Source organism: Mus musculus, chromosome 9, assembly GCF_000001635.26.
Source record: "Mus musculus strain C57BL/6J chromosome 9, GRCm38.p6 C57BL/6J".
Taxonomy (NCBI): domain Eukaryota; kingdom Metazoa; phylum Chordata; class Mammalia; order Rodentia; family Muridae; genus Mus; species Mus musculus.
The window spans coordinates 56,603,048-56,618,457 of NC_000075.6; the positions used below are offsets into that span (position 1 = coordinate 56,603,048).

Sequence of the window (15,410 nt, forward strand, 5' to 3'; positions counted from 1 at the left end):
CTGGAGCACATGAAGGGACCAGTCCTGCAGCTCCAAAGCTACAGGATCTCCATAACACAGGGCAACGACAGGATATCTGACAGTGAGGATCCAGTATTGAAAGTGTAGCAGAAACCAGAGGCCTCGAACCAGACTCATTGCAATGGATGTTTGCAAGTAAAGAAGTTTGGGCAAAAACATATGCTGTGTGACACACCACAGCTTCCCAGTGAGATGTCTTTTCTTTTCTTTTTTAAAAATTATTTCTATTTTTTGTTTTCTTCTGGGGGGATGTTGCAAGGGCAAAGGGTGGATATGGAGGGGTGGGGAGATGAGTGGGACTGGTGTGAATGGTGTGAAATTCACAAAGAATCAATACAAAGTTTAAAAGCTTCTTATACTTTGTTCATTTTGTATTTGTGCTGGGGGGTATATACTTGACTCTCTCTCTCTCTGTGTGTGTGTGCGTGTGTGTGTGTGTGTGTGTGTAGGCCAGAGGACAAATTCTGGGAGTTGATTCTTTCCTTTTATCATATGGGTCTTGGGGATTGAATTCAGATCTTCCAGTTTGGTGGCAAGCACCTGTTTTATGATGTTCCCTCTCAAAAGCACTATTTTTTTAAGCACTGATAGAAATTTACTCCAGCTATTTGCTCAGCATGACTACAGCTGGGGGCTAGCCCAGTTGATAGAGTGCTTGCCTAGCATTCATGAAGCCCTGGGTCTGGTCTCTAACAGTGCACGAGCCAGGTATGGTAATGGATGCCTGTACCCCCAACAAGCCAGGTATGGTAATGGATGCCTGTACCCCCAACAAGCCAGGTATGGTAACGGATGCCTGTACCTCCAACAAGCCAGGTATGGTAAAGGATACCTGTACCTCCAACAAGCCAGGTATGGTAACGGATGCCTGTACCTCCAACAAGCCAGGTATGGTAACGGATGCCTGTACCCCCAACAAGCCAGGTATGGTAACGGATGCCTGTACCTCCAACAAGCCAGGTATGGTAACGGATGCCTGTACCCCCAACAAGCCAGGTATGGTAACGGATGCCTGTACCTCCAACAAGCCAGGTATGGTAAAGGATGCCTGTACCTCCAACAAGCCAGGTATGGTAACGGATGCCTGTACCTCCAACAAGCCAGGTATGGTAACGGATGCCTGTACCCCCAACAAGCCAGGTATGATAATGGATGCCTGTACCCCCAACAAGCCAGGTATGGTAACGGATGCCTGTACCCCCAACAAGCCAGGTATGGTAACGGATGCCTGTAACACCAACACTCAAGGAGGTGAAAGCAGGACATCAGGAGTTCAAGCTCATCCTCAGCTATACAGAGTTCGAAACCAGCCTGTGTTACAAGACTCCATGTCTGAAAAAGTAGAGCTGGGTCGGGAGCAGCATTTCGGCAAGTGCTGTGCCACTGAAGCACTCTTCCTGCCTTGCCATAGAGTTTTCAGGGTAGCCTGCGTGTACAAGGACATGGAGATTTAGGCAGCAATGTAGATGTGAACGAGTTGGGGACAGAATGTACTAGAAATCCAGAATCTCCCTGCACAGGTGGGCATCTATCTGTAGGGGGAGGAGAACGGGTTAGGTGGGGAGGATTTGAATGCTGACCTCAAAAGTGGAGAATAGTGTTGGCCAAGTGATGGGAAACCTTCAGGGGTGGGAGCGATTGTACTTCAGGTTTGAGTGAGAGACCTCTGGCTTAGAGGAGTGAAGGTCTTGCTCCAGCGCCACAGACTGAGAGCTGGATCGGGAGCTCTGGGGCAGCCACTGGCCGCCTTTGATAACAGTGTTAATGACTCTAACTCACTTTAGTCCATTAACGAGTCTTTATTGAGCTGGAGCAGGCGCCAGGAGTGCGTGGGTGTGAGCTGGTATGCAGGCGCCTCGAAGCCCTGCCCCCACAGGAGATGGCCATCTGAGCCTTCCTGGACAAGATCAGAGGCCGAGGGACTGCTCTCTGCCTCTGTCACCTCCCCTGGGCTGCAGGGCCACCACACATCCTTAGGACTGGTGAAGCCTGAACTCATGGGGTGGGTGTTGGGACACGGTCACTGTTGACTCTTGGCTTCAGTCTTTTCCTGGGTTGTTTGCTTCCCCATTCCCATTGCGGCCACAGGTAGGGCAGTGTCAGGAGAAGTTGCGGGGAAGCCCAGGAACCCTGGCTGACAGTCCTCACAGAACTGAGAGCACAGAAAAGAGATGCTAACCAGGAGTGGTCCCAAGCTCATCCTGGAATAGAATAACTCATGCATATGCATGAGATCTCATGACTATGCATGCGCGAGCACACACACACACACATAAACACACACAGAGAGAGAGAGGAGAGAGAGAGAGAGAGAGAGAGAGAGAGAGAGAGAGAGAGAAGAGAGAGAGAGAGAACAAGTAATGTGTGTGGGGCTGAGCTAGGTTTAGGACAAGGAAGAGAGCCCCACCACACCATTTCTCTGGTCATATGATCCTGGTTTTTGAAGTGGGCAGTGTGGAAGGGACAGAATCCCTTCCACAGACTCTGTCCTGCCTTGGTTCTCTTCCTGCCTCTGGCTGTGGCCCCCAGCCAATCCCCATCTGCAGTAAATCTCAGCTTTCCCATCTGCATATTGGCCTCCAGTCTGTGCTTGAGAGAGCTCAGAGGGCTATGCAAAAGGCAGAGCCAGGCAATCTCTTCTGTGGATTTTTTTTTTTTTTTTTTTTTTTTTTGGATAGCTTAGAGAGAAGTTTTGAGAGGCAGAAGTTGCCTGGGCTTTGGGGCAGGTCCCAAGAAGTGCTGAAATAGTAATCTCATTTTACAGTTGGAAAAACCAAGGCCTAGAAAAGTAGAGACAGAACCAAGACCACACTACTGTAGCCTGATCCTTGTTCCAGGAGCTGTAGGTGCCCTGCACAGGGACTGCTTCTCCACGGCCTGGGGTCCACGATGGTCACAGCTTCATAGCAACTTGAGTGTCTTTAAAACAGTCTTAACTCTGTAGCCTAAGGTGGCTTCAAACTCACAGCAATCCTTCTGCCTCAGCTTTCCTGAGTGGTGAGATCATAGGCCTGTGCCTGGCAGCAAGGCATTTGTTTTTATGTCTGTACGTGGGGTGGCCAGTGAGCAGGCTGCTGTCCGCCTGTGAGTATAAAGCTGACAAGAGGCGCTGGCAGAGTGTGGAAACTGTCAGCAGAGCAGCCGCCTGTGAAATTAACATGATATCAAAAGCGTCAATGTTTATTTACTGGAAATATCTGGACAGGATGCAGATCAGGCCTGCAGCTGGTGCCTGAGGGTGAGGGTCACCCCTGCTGGTCCCTCAGCAGCCACTAGGCTCTGATGGCAGAGCCAGATGAATCCACGCCTGAGACCTCCACTCTTCCCGGCTCGCTGAGAATCAGCGTTTCAGGGACATTTGTCCTACCATGGTGTCAGGTTCTAGTGGGCAGCGTGGGTCTTTCTGAGGCCCGCGCTCTCTAGGAGACCAAAGAGTTGAAGCAGAGGGAACGCCTGGCCCTGCAGATAAACTTTCTTTTCTACCGGGCCAGGGAGGGTCCGCTAGTTTCCCAGACATCCACTGGCCTTAACTGATTGGCTAGGTTGACATCATCTGACTCAATTCAACCAATCAGAATGTGTCTTGTTGGACTTTGAAATCCAGGGGGCTAGAGATTTGGTTAGAAACTGGGAGCTGAAGTTGAGTCGAATGGAAAAGAATGGAACTGATATGTTCAGGTAACAAAGCCCAGAGACATCTCCCAGGTGGAGACGCCCCCCCCCGCCCCCACGCCGTTTCCAGCGTGGGAGAGGAAAGACTGGAGATAATTTTTTCTTTTCTTTAAAAACCAACCAACCAAACAAATGTATTATTGCTGGGTGTGGTAGCGCATGCCTTTGATCCTAGCTTTAGGGAGGCAGAGACAGGCTGATTTCTGTGAGTTTGAGGCCAGTAAGGGCCACATGGTAAGACCCTGTCACACACACACAAAAACAAAAAACAAACAAAAAACCCAAACCAAACCAAACAAACAAACAAAAAACTCAACCTATTGTTGTTGTGGGGTTGTCATTGTCATCGTTGTAGTCGTCATTATTGGGGAAGGCCACCGTGGGACTGGAGGTCAGAGGACACTGTGTAGAGTCGGTTCTCTTGTTCCCGGTGTACAGGTTCTGGGTGGGTGGGTGGGTGGGATTGAATTTCTTTCTCAGCAAGTGTCTTGATTCACCCAGCCTTCTTGCTGGCTCCGAAGAGTGGCAGATCTCTCTGCAATCACGCTGTTTAAACGTTTCATCATAACCTTACCTTCATTCCAAGGCCCTGGGACAGACCCTGGCTGTGAGCAAAGTGACAAGAAACTGAGTTATTTGGGAAGGAGTGAAGAGGCCATCCACCCGTGGTGTGTGGTAGCTGTTAAGTTTCAAACCTGGGACAAAGGCTTAGGTGCCTATTTAACATATCAAAGCAAACCTGGCAGCCTGGTGCTCCCTGTGTCCCCCATCCCCCTACCTGTTACAAGGCCCTCCTGGCTGGCATACTTGTCCCAACCTTAAACTTCTCCAGCCCAGGTGCCCTTCTCTACATAATCCAACCATTTTGGTTGCCTGGCCCTTTTGTCTGCACTATTTTGAGCTTCCTGACAGTTGCACCTGGTTCCCCTCTCTCCTCTCTCCCTTCTCCCTCCCCGCCTCCTCACATGGCTCAGGGTCACATTCACTCTGGGCTCTCCCAGATGTCTCTGACTTTGGGAGATGCTGTCTCCCATATAAAAGGGCCATGCTGTCCCTTTAATCTACAATAAACCTTCTCCTCCATACCTAGAAGCAGTCATGTTCTTTCCTTTTTGTTTCTCTTTTTCATTCATCTGGTGCCAAACCCCGAGACCAGTCATGTTCCTTTTCCTTTTTTATTTCTTGTTTTCATTCAGTAGCAAAGTCAGGAATTCTGCTGTGGCCTACAGACCTGCAACCCACTGAGAGGCAGGCTCAAGGGACCACAGAGGAAAACAGAACCAGTGTTACCTTTCTTGTAGGGACATTTCTTTGCCGGCCTCTGCTCCTCCAGGAGTCTATAAATTCTAAGAGGCCTTCCCCAGCCTCCCTCTTGACAAAACCGTATTCAAAATCCCAGGGAAGGGTTTTGATCAGCCGCGGTGGCTCAAGCAACCAGGTAGTGCTCAACAGCAAGGACACATGGAGCTGTTCAGTGTGACTCAGGTGCCCTCTCATAGAGTAGGCACATCCAGGGTAGGAAGTACTGTCAGACTGGGGTTCACTACTTACCCCAGGGGGTCAGGGTTGGGGGAAGCTCATCTCACCTATCACAGGGCCCTGTGATCAGACAGAGCGGGGCTATCCACTCTGTTTTCCCAGCACGGGAATGGGGCTGGGGTGAGATCAGGCCGGGAGGAGGACCTGAGAGAATGAACTGGCCCCTTGCTGGTGCCTGCACGGCTGGGAACTGATGCTCCGCCTCCTTTGCTGCATGGGTGTCCCTATGGCTTGGGCTGACTTCCCTCATGATTGGATGGCATGCCTAGGATGCTGATGCGGTGGGAAAGGTCCTCTGGAGGTGTTCTGATCCAGTCGGGCTGGGTCTTGCCTGGGAATCTGGATTCTTACCACATGTTCTAGAACATCAGTGTTCACAGCCTGGGGAACACTGGTTTCAGCAAGGAGAGCGAGCCTTTTATGTGGTCTGAACATGACCAGAGGAGTGGATATCCACAGTGAAAGAATAGGCATGAGAAAGTGGCTAACACCGGCTTTGAACCTTGTCTGCACATTCCGAATACATGGGGAGCTCTTCAGCTGCCTGTCGTCCAGGCAGGAGGACGTGTCTGCCCCTGACTCCATCAGGCAGCTGGAGCTGAGCCACCAGTTTTGGGAGGTGGGGAGGATCATTTTCATTCTGTCTGTATTCTCGCGTCCAGACCTTGTCCTTCCCACAGCCCAGAAGAGAAAAAGCCTTGACTGCCTCCTGGTCCTGTCCTGGCTGATTGGACCAACGGTAGACACTTGACCTAATCCTGGCCTGACAGCTCCCTCTGGGAGTCTACAGCTAAACAGGGAAGCTGGTGAGTTGTCCCTGAGGGCTGGGGAAGCTGAGGCTGCCATCTCTGGGCAACAAGCTCAGTCATGCATCCCCCTGACAGGACATCTGAGCAAGCCACCTCTACAGAGAGGGACAGGTGGCTCTGTGCAGTCACAAGCTGAGCCGAAGGGAAAGAGGAAACACTCCCTTGTCCCTGTTCGCCACACTGGCCTAGGCTTCCCCAGCGTCTGTTCAACAGGAACACCCTCTCACTGTCCCCCCACTCCCCCCCCCCCGCTCCCCCAGTCAAATGGGCTGTTCTAGCAGTCAAGTATTAAGGGAACACAGACAGCCCTGGTAGTTAACACATGAGTGGCCCAGGGCTCTTACTCCATTTCCTGAAGGGCAGTGGCTGGCACCTACTGGGCACATCTCACAAGCTTGGTACTTTTCCTGGACATGGTATCCAAGTTTGCCAACAGTCCCTGAAGGGAGAGCCATGATCTTCATTTCTTTTTCTTTTTTGCTGAGAAGAGCAGTAATGTGCCTCAGGGTGCCTGCAGATTATCGCAGAGCAGAGCAGAGGCTTAAGCTGGTGGCAGATCGCTTCCGACCGATCTCACCAGAAGCCAATTATGTAAAGCAGGGCTGAGGGCAGGTCCTGCTGTGATAAAGGAGTGGGGGGCTGCTGCTTGCCTGCCCCCTAGAGTGAGATGGGACAGGAGAGCAGGGGCGGGGGACTGAGCATTGGGGACTTTGGGCCTGTGTCCCAGGAAGGTAGCAGCAGTAGAGGAAAGAGGTGCTGCACAGTCTTGGGACCTGGGAGTTATGGCCCCTTCCATTGATTGTGGTTTCCAATCAATAGCTGATTGACAGGGCGCAGAGTACTTTGTGACTCACAGCTGCTCCTATCCTACCCTGTGATTTCTCACAATGCTTGATACTCATCTCTTCCTTAACAGGGTGAGACACACACACATACACACACACACACACACACACACACACACACAGAGAGAGAGAGAGAGAGAGAGAGAGAGAGAGAGAGAGAGAGAGAGAGAGAACCAGAGGTCAACTTTGTCATTCCTCAGGAGCCATGACCTTGTTTTTTGAGACTCTCTCTAGTCAGTGAAGGACTCAGCCTGTCTCTGCTTCCGTAGCCCCGGGTTCCAAGTGTGTCATTGCTTGAGGGTTTTTGTGGGGGGTTCTGGGGATTAAAAGCAGGACCTTATGGTTGCATAGCAAGTACTTTACCAACTGAACTATTTCCCAGCCTTCTCCCTGCAGTTTCCAATGTTTCCCATGAACCGCGGGTTTGCTCCCACCCTCCCCACCCTGCCCTCTAAGCTTCCTAAGGTAGGGTCCTGCTCATCACGTTCTTCCTACTACAACCCGTGCCTCTCAGTGACTTGTAGAAGTAGGTACTCGATGGGGGAAGTTCTAGATCAAACAACATCCCATTTCCAAGTGGGGAAAACCCAGGGAACACACAGGAATGACAGCTGAGTTGAGCTAGTACCTGACTCTATGGACCGCCCAGGGTGTGTAGAGGCATACACTGTCCTGGGACAGTGTACAAATCCAGATTGAATTAGGATGGGAAGGTCTAAAGCCTCATCCTGTAGCCAGTGCCTTTGGAGGTGGAGAACAACTCCCCTTCTGGTGGGAGCAGGTGAATCTTCCTAGAGCTGAAAGCAATGGGCCGTGAAATAGAGAATGTGCTCGCATGCAGAGCCCTGCCTAAGAGCCTGGGAGAGACCGTGCTTAATTTCAATGTAAGCACCCAGTAGGAAAATGACAATCAGGACTGCTAATTTCACCCCAATGGGACAAAATTCGTTTTGGGGTAGGGCACCTGGTGTTGGTAAAGCTCTGACTGTGTGGTGGGGACGAACCTTCCTCCTGGGCCCATGAGGCTCTGGCTTTAGTGGCCCATGATTGTTCTGCATGTTTCGAACAACGACTGGGCACTGAAAGCTGTGGAGATCTGCATGAATCATAACAGTAGGGCACACATTTATTGGCCACTTATTCTGTGCCAGACCCAGTTCTAAGGGCCTCCAAGGCACGATCTAATTCACTCCTCACAAGCTGAATGGGCAGCTTGCCACAGTTGCACAGCTGGCTGGTGGTAGAGCCAAGATTTGGACCCAGCTCTCTTGGCTGCAGACTCTGTGCTCTTAAGCCCCTATACTCAACCCAACGTCCCGATATGCTATATTTCAATGGTAAAAAGTTCAGCGTCTAGTCTTACCTGATCCCCATGTTGGCAAACCCAAAGTTAGAGGATTCATTTGTGGAAGGGCCTAGACCACGAACTGAAGTTTGCCATAAGAAGTTGTGTGTGTGTGTGTGTGTGTGTGTGTGTGTGTGTGTGTATGCATAGGTACATGTAGTCAGGGGAGAGTCAGCCAACTATGGCTTCTCTGGCCAATATGCTCACCCAAGCCCATCTAGAAAGATCAATCAGCACCATCATGGTTCATTTTCGTCTGGGTGCTCCTGAGCCATCGTTATCACTCTAGCCCCAAGTCTCTCAACCTTTAAAGAACAAGGGCCAAAGCACACAGGTCCCCAAGGAAGTATATGGATGTGGTTCCCATGACCATGCCCCCTCCCCAGTCCCTCGTAGCATAGCTAGATAGTTCAGGCTGGTTGCCTAGGATACAGTGCTTGGAACGCCCTCATTGAGGGTGAGGATGAGGAGGCTCTAGGCTGAGGCTACCATGTATGTAAATGTTACATTCAGCCTCACATGTGCGTGTGCATGTGCATATGCGTGTGCGTGTGAGCACGTATGCGTGTGTGTGTAAGGTTTTGTGTGGATGTAATCTGCTGTCCTGTCAGTGTGGGAGAATGGGAGGGGGTGCTGTACAGATGTTGAGTGCTTTGGGGTGGGTGTGTGAGCTTACTGGGGTGGGGTGTCTGTGTGTGCAGAGGTGTGCATACTCACTTTGGACTCTTTGGCCTCCAGGACTTTCCTCCTTCAGCTGTGAGATGTGTCACAAGAGCACACAACAACTCACCATTGCCCCTGGAGTGCTCTCGCCAACATTCTGCCTCAGCCTCCCTGGCCATCATCCTGTACCTGGCTTCTCTCCATGGAAACAGCATCCACCCAGAGGAGGGAGGCTTCTGTCCAACCCAGGGAGATCTAGCAAGCAAGGCGGAGCTTTCAAGTACATCTTCTTTTTAAATCAGGGCACTCAGAGATTCTGGGTCACTTTGAAAAATCTGCTATCTGTTTTTGATCCCCTCATACTGTACCCCAGCCTACCCTGCTGATGGGACTTTGGACTTCCTAGCTATCTGGATGAGAAGTCTCAGGGCGCTCTGCACAGAGCAGCATTTGAGGCAGTGTGGGAAATGGGCCAGAAGGGACACCAAGGCTGGGGAGGTGGAGGGGCCATAGCTCCCAGTTGTCCCAGGTGACTATCAGGGTAGCATGCCACCTTGAAGATGGGGATTAACGGGGCCAAGCACATGCCTGGGGAGGTTGTGATTGTTGCTTTCGTTGTCATGGGCAGGCCAGGCTGGAGCATGATGGGAAGCTGGAAACAGATAGAAGGCCCAGATGGTGTTGGCTTCTCCTAGGCTCTTGGGAAAGATAGGACCAGAGATACTTAGCAAGGTCACCCCCAAAGCATGTCCAGGTCTAGTGCTGGACCATGGACAGGTCCCAGCCCGCTCTGCCTCGCAGCACTGGGTGCTGCTGTGGATGCTGCTCTAAGTTTCCATTCAGCCGTGTTCCTTGTGTCCTTGGAGTGTCCCTTATGAAGCCGGGGAGCTGGCAGGTAATGGAGGGCCAGGCTTTACTGTGCCCATGCCTCTCTTTACGACGCCATATTTTTTTAACGACCTATGTAAATGTCTGCGAGTCAGAACAAAGTCAGGGCCTCCGGCTGCCCCCTCCCCCACTCGCCTGACCTTGTGCGTCCCAGGGGAAAGTTTTCTGAGGGCTGTGGCAGTGGTGGTAGCCTCTTTCGTGTGGCCACTTCCTGGTTCAGCTTGAGTCAGAGCAGGGACTATGGCTGACGACTTATTTTGGGACCTTGTGCCTGTCACCTCTCTTCCTGCTCCTCATCTACACAATGGAATGCAGAGCGCTTAGCACTTTCTGAAGCATCATGGTGCCGCTACACAGCCCTGGGCAGTGGTTGGGCCCTGCCCAGGGTTTCTTGTTGTCAAAACAGGTAGACCACTGCTTTAGTGCTGATCAGCCCTGGGCTCAGTGCAGTGGGCAAGGGATGGTCTCAGAGACGACCCCTGTCCCTGCTCCTCCCTGGCCTGCTCTTCCTTTGGCTTCATCTTCTTGTACCCGGGATATTCTGCAACACCACTCTCAGGAAGGTGTCTCCACAGCACAGGGGGGTTGGGGAGCAAGGATGAAGTTGATGAGCAGAGAACCAGGCATGGTCACTGCTGATGTCCTGGTTGAGGTGGTGGCTGGACTCAAAGGAGCTGAGGGAAGAGAGAGCCTGGGATTGTGCCAGGGCAGCCAGAGACCCAGTCTCTGGGTCACCAGAGGCCTCTCCAGCCTTCCCTTTGTAGTAACAGCCAGAGTTGTGAATGCAGATTATACCATAACAGGAGGACATAAATCCCTTTGCAGGCCGAGCAACCGAACTCCTAGGGGGAGCTCTGACCACCTAGGACTGCACTGCATGGCCACTGTGTCCCCAGCTCCTAATAGATGCCAAGGCCAGATTACCAGGCCTTTAGCACAGCTGCTAAACCTCCTTGTATTCTGATTAGATTTCTAGACTCTACTGAGGTGCCAGGGTGGCCTGGGAGGGTTGACTGGCATACATCGTGACCATGGGCATTGACATTCACTCTGCTCACCTACCTACACCATAGTGTGCCCGCCACCAGCACCTCATTCATCCGTGAAAGAGAGACTGCAGGAGGTAGTGTAGCTTCGTCCACTTTCACGGATGAGAAGCCTGAGTTGAGAGTGGTTGAGAATGAGTTCTGGCTTTCAAACCTACCTGGAGATGGGCCTCGCTGTCCTCTCTACCTCCTGACTCTCCAGATTTGCCTCTCACAGGGAATATGTTATCTTCAGAGTGGGATTAAAGAAGAGAATTCAGGAATGGCTTGTAGCCTATCTGTCAGCACCACCCCTGATAAACTGCAGCTGACAGAATTACTGCCCCTGCCTCTGCTGCAGCCTGCCACAGAAAGGATATTGTGGGGACCAGGGGACAGCAAAGCCAGACTGTCTCAGGAGTCCCCTACTCCTGAGAAAACTCTAGAGGCCTGTATGTATATCAACGGATGCCTCCTCCAAGGACAGAGGGACTATAGATGTTCCCACAGAGCAGCGGTTCTCTCTGTAGGTCAGTGACCCCTTTAACAAACCTCTATCTCCAAAAGTATTTCCATTACAATCCATAACAGTAGTAAAATTACAGTTATGAATTAGCAATGAAATGAATGCTATGGTTAGGGGTCAGCACAACATGAGGGACTGTGTTACAGGGTGGCAGCGTTAGGAAGGTTGAGAACCACCTCTGTAGAGGGTGACTTCCTGGGGTCTGTGGCCACTTCCTGTCTTGCTTGCCTCCAGTATGAGCAGGCAGTTTCTCCTGGCAGGTGTCAGACTCTCCTCAACTTGAAGCTGAGGAGCCAGTGATGTGCTTAGACAACAGAAGGCGCCCAGATGTTCTTATGGAACATTCTGGCTCAGGCCTCCAATGCTTGACGGCTTGTTACACTGCTGTAGAGGTGAGCCTCCAGGATGTTATGCTAGTCCGAACAGACTGTGTGGAAACAGAGACCAGCCTTCCCCAGCCTTCCCACCCTCCCCTGATAAGGCAGCAGACACCGTTAGAAGCAGCTACCTTGAATCTTTTTAGCTCCCGTCACATCTCCCTGATAGACAAACATCCCACAGGACAGAGATAGGCTGCTGTCTTCCCCAAACTCTGCACCAATTCCAGAATGGAGAGTATCATAAATGGTTGTGCTTCCAAACCACTAAGTTTTGGGAGTAGCAAAATTCTATCCCGCCCCCACCCCCTCAGTCCCTTCTGTGACACACTGGGAAGGAGTCCGGCTGGGGATTTCCTAAGGGGGATTGGAGTTAGGGAGTGACTTTCAGTCCAGTATGGACTGTTATTGCAGGAGGATACTCACCCTCTGGTGGGTCTGTGCTGTCCTTGGTTTTGTTGGTTTTATAAGGCCACAGGCTGGCCTTGAACTCATGACATTGTTGAGGGTGACCTTGAACTCTAGATCTTCCAGCCTCTACTCCTGGGATTACAGGTGTGTACCACTACACTTATTTGTGGTACTGGGGATTAAACCTTGTGCATGCTACATAAACATTCTCCCAAGTGAACTACACCCCCTACCTTTGTCCTTGTCTTGTGCCACATGAACCCTGACATCAGCCAAAGGTCTACTCTGCTTTCTTCCCTTTGTTGCCTGTGGCCCCTTCTCATCAATACTCATACGAGTGGCCCTGTCCTTCAGGGCCCTGGGCTGTTCTACCATAAGCAGGGAGACAGATACCATGTCTGCTCTCACTTGCCCATGTACTTAGGCCTCCAGGAACCATGGGGCCGAGGTAACCCAGATTGGCTTCTAACTGACCCCATTTGGAGACCCAGGACTTCTGGGTCTCGCACCAGGTCCTGCAAAATCTCTGACACCCCAGCTCCTGGGTTCAGTAACCATTGCCCTGCTTACCCATCAGGCTAATCACAACAATCACCAATGTACCCCAAATGTACCCCAGTGTACACACAACATGATCTTTAATATTCCCAGACATCCTGAAAATCAGATTCTGAATCTCGTTTTGTACGGAGGTCTCAGTGGTGATTAGATTTGAACCAGAGCCAGCCTGACCCAAAGGTGACCTTCCTGCCTCTGTTGTGTAACTCTGGTGGGTTACTCTCCCTCTCTGAACTCATCTGACACGTCAGGAGTAAGCAGAAAGCAGAGCACGGTGCTCCATCTAGTGCTCACTTCCTGGGTGTCTAGTCAGTCATTTACTTTGTGAGGGTGATCCCCCTCATCTTTCTGTCATGTCCCGCTCCTGGAAGTGGCTTTGGTTCCACCCCCTGGAAAATGGACAGACCCTCAGTATTCTAGATCTTGTCCTTTCTACTTTAGTAGCATCTTATGACTTCTCCCCTTGGTCCCAGGTGGAAAGGTTAGCTGGGCACAGCCACCTGCAGCTTTTGGGATGGCAGGACATCCTGGCAGGCTCCCAAGGGCAGATCAGGACCCCAGGATTATGGCCAGAAATACTTAAGTTCTGTGTGCCCCTGAGGTCAGGTCCCAGGCCAGTGCCTGTGCGTCCTAGGTTGGATTTCCGCTGCTCCTGTGTCCCCTCCAGAGGCTGCTGGGCACAGAGAAGTAGGCTCCCCAGCATGAGCCCTAGCAAGGCTTACAGCAGTAGTGTACCTCACTGGCCTCTTCTGTGGTGACACTTCCACAGTAAAAAGAGGCTGTGCCAACATCCTCCAGCTTTCTAGCTTCCAGACAATCACCCCTATCCTATGACCCTGGGTATTCCTGTCCCAAACTGACATTTTCCAACCTGACAACAACCTAAGAATTTTCTGATGTCCCTGAGTTCAGTGAGAACCATTTCTGCCCCAGTAGCCAGGAGAAAATTAGCGCCTTGGCCCTTTCAGCGGCACCTGAGGTGTTCCAAAGATCGAGTCCACAGCCTCTCAGAGAGCCTCCAGACTGGACAGCAGAGGGCCTGGGTTCTGGTCCTGCTCAGGAGATGTCAGGCTGGCAGGGTTCCTGAAGCCTCGTGCAACATGACTTACATCTTGGATGCAGATCTCTTACATCCTGCTTGACTGAGAAGCCCTGGGCCAGGCTGAGAAGGCTGTGGCTCTGAGAGCCTGAAGCAGACCCTGGTCCTGTCACTTGAAGGCTGACCAGCTTCAATTAAATTACTGGCATCCCTGATCCTCACCCTCTGTATGTGCACAAGAGCTGGATGTAACAGCAATCAACATCATCGCCACTGTACCAGTCAACAGACACCTCATCTGATCCTTTTCATTGGCAAAAGCAGTCAGGTGGAGGCTAGGCATGGTGGCACACATCTCTAACCCAGTACTCAGGAGGCAGAGGTAGGGGATGTATGAGTTCTAGGCCAGGTAGGGCTACATAGTGAAACCTGACTCAAAAACAAAGTATCTTTATTCTGCAGGTGAGAAACCGGCTTGGAGGACAGTCAGGCCTAGCTGGTGAGTGACAGAATTAGAACTTGAACTCAGACCTGACCTTGGACATCAGCACCTTCTAACCTTAGTTCCAGGGATCTCCATGGAGTCCTGTAGGAGGTCACCAAGGGGGCTCAAGCCATGTCCAGAACCAGGGCAGTCCTGGCCAGTGGTTAGGAGGACAGGTCGGGGCAAGGCTGGCTCTAGCCTTGGACATCAACTAAGCTGGAGCGGAACCATGACAATGATGCCTGAGGAATGAATGAATGAGTGAATGAGTGAATAAGTAAAGGACTGAGTGCTGACTCCAGGCTCTCTCACCAGTCATGCTGCTCACTCCCAGGTCCTGGCATGGACGTGGGAGCCCACTGGACGCCCTGCCTCCCAGCAGTTTACAGGCTCTGGGAACAGGCTTTCCTATTGCTCTCTCACTCAGGCAGGCCTGTACTCCTTGGTCCCTGTATTGCTGTAGATTTCCCTTAGCCAGAGGATGAATGGGAGGCAGGTCACCTGGGCCTATGTAGTGTCAAACCGAAGCTGTCCATAGAGAAAGCACCAACATGGAGTGGAGAGTCCCTGGCTTGTGCCCTTCCTGCCCACAGACACAAGGTGCAGGGCGAACTAGCTCTGTTGACTGAGCTGCTGTTAGCTTTTCAGACAGAGGGCCCAAGGATGCTTTCTAGGAAAGTGACAAACCACCACTAACTTGTCACTCTGTTGCCCAGGGCAACCCTCTCCAAGGCTGAGTGGCTGAGTTGGGCGCATTTAGAGTTGATTTTGCAGGGTATGGTCCAGGTGGAGGCTGTTGTCTCGCTCTCCTGGACAGCTCACGGGTAGTTAGGTTCCAGACCCAAATCCTAGAGACACCTGCCAAACCCAGGATAGGCCCAGAGCATGGCCTAGTGCAAGGACTGATAGAGCTGGTGACAAGCACAGTTTGGGCTGTGCCCCAGAATGGCCTTCTGCCCTGAGGACCGTACACAGGAAGTAGCACAGATATTTAATAAACACTTGTGGCTAAGACCTGGAGAGAGCTGGTACTCCTAGTTTTGGATATGTCCAGGCCAAAGCTGGCATCTAGGGGGCCTCCCAGTCAGAGGTAGAAGAATCTATTACATTCTCCAGCCCAGCCATTGTCCTAGGAGGAGCCTATAGGAGCCCCAGCCCTGACCCCATGGGGATCCCATCCCACAGTGAGAGAATAATGACCATAATGA

General features: G+C 51.6%; 1 long non-coding RNA gene across 2 annotated transcripts; it reads left to right on the forward strand.

The window, feature by feature from the left end:
• The first annotated feature begins 3,608 nt into the window (after nt 1-3,608).
• Gm26868 lies at nt 3,609-15,370 on the forward strand. 2 transcript variants are annotated; one of them, XR_001779179.2, is made up of 3 exons: nt 3,609-3,699; nt 8,970-9,174; nt 14,181-15,370. It is a non-coding gene; the product is annotated as a predicted gene, 26868 (long non-coding RNA). The 2 variants fall into 2 exon arrangements; XR_379480.4 differs by lacking the exon at nt 3,609-3,699 and adding an exon at nt 5,301-6,038.
• Nucleotides 15,371-15,410: the final 40 nt, after the last annotated feature.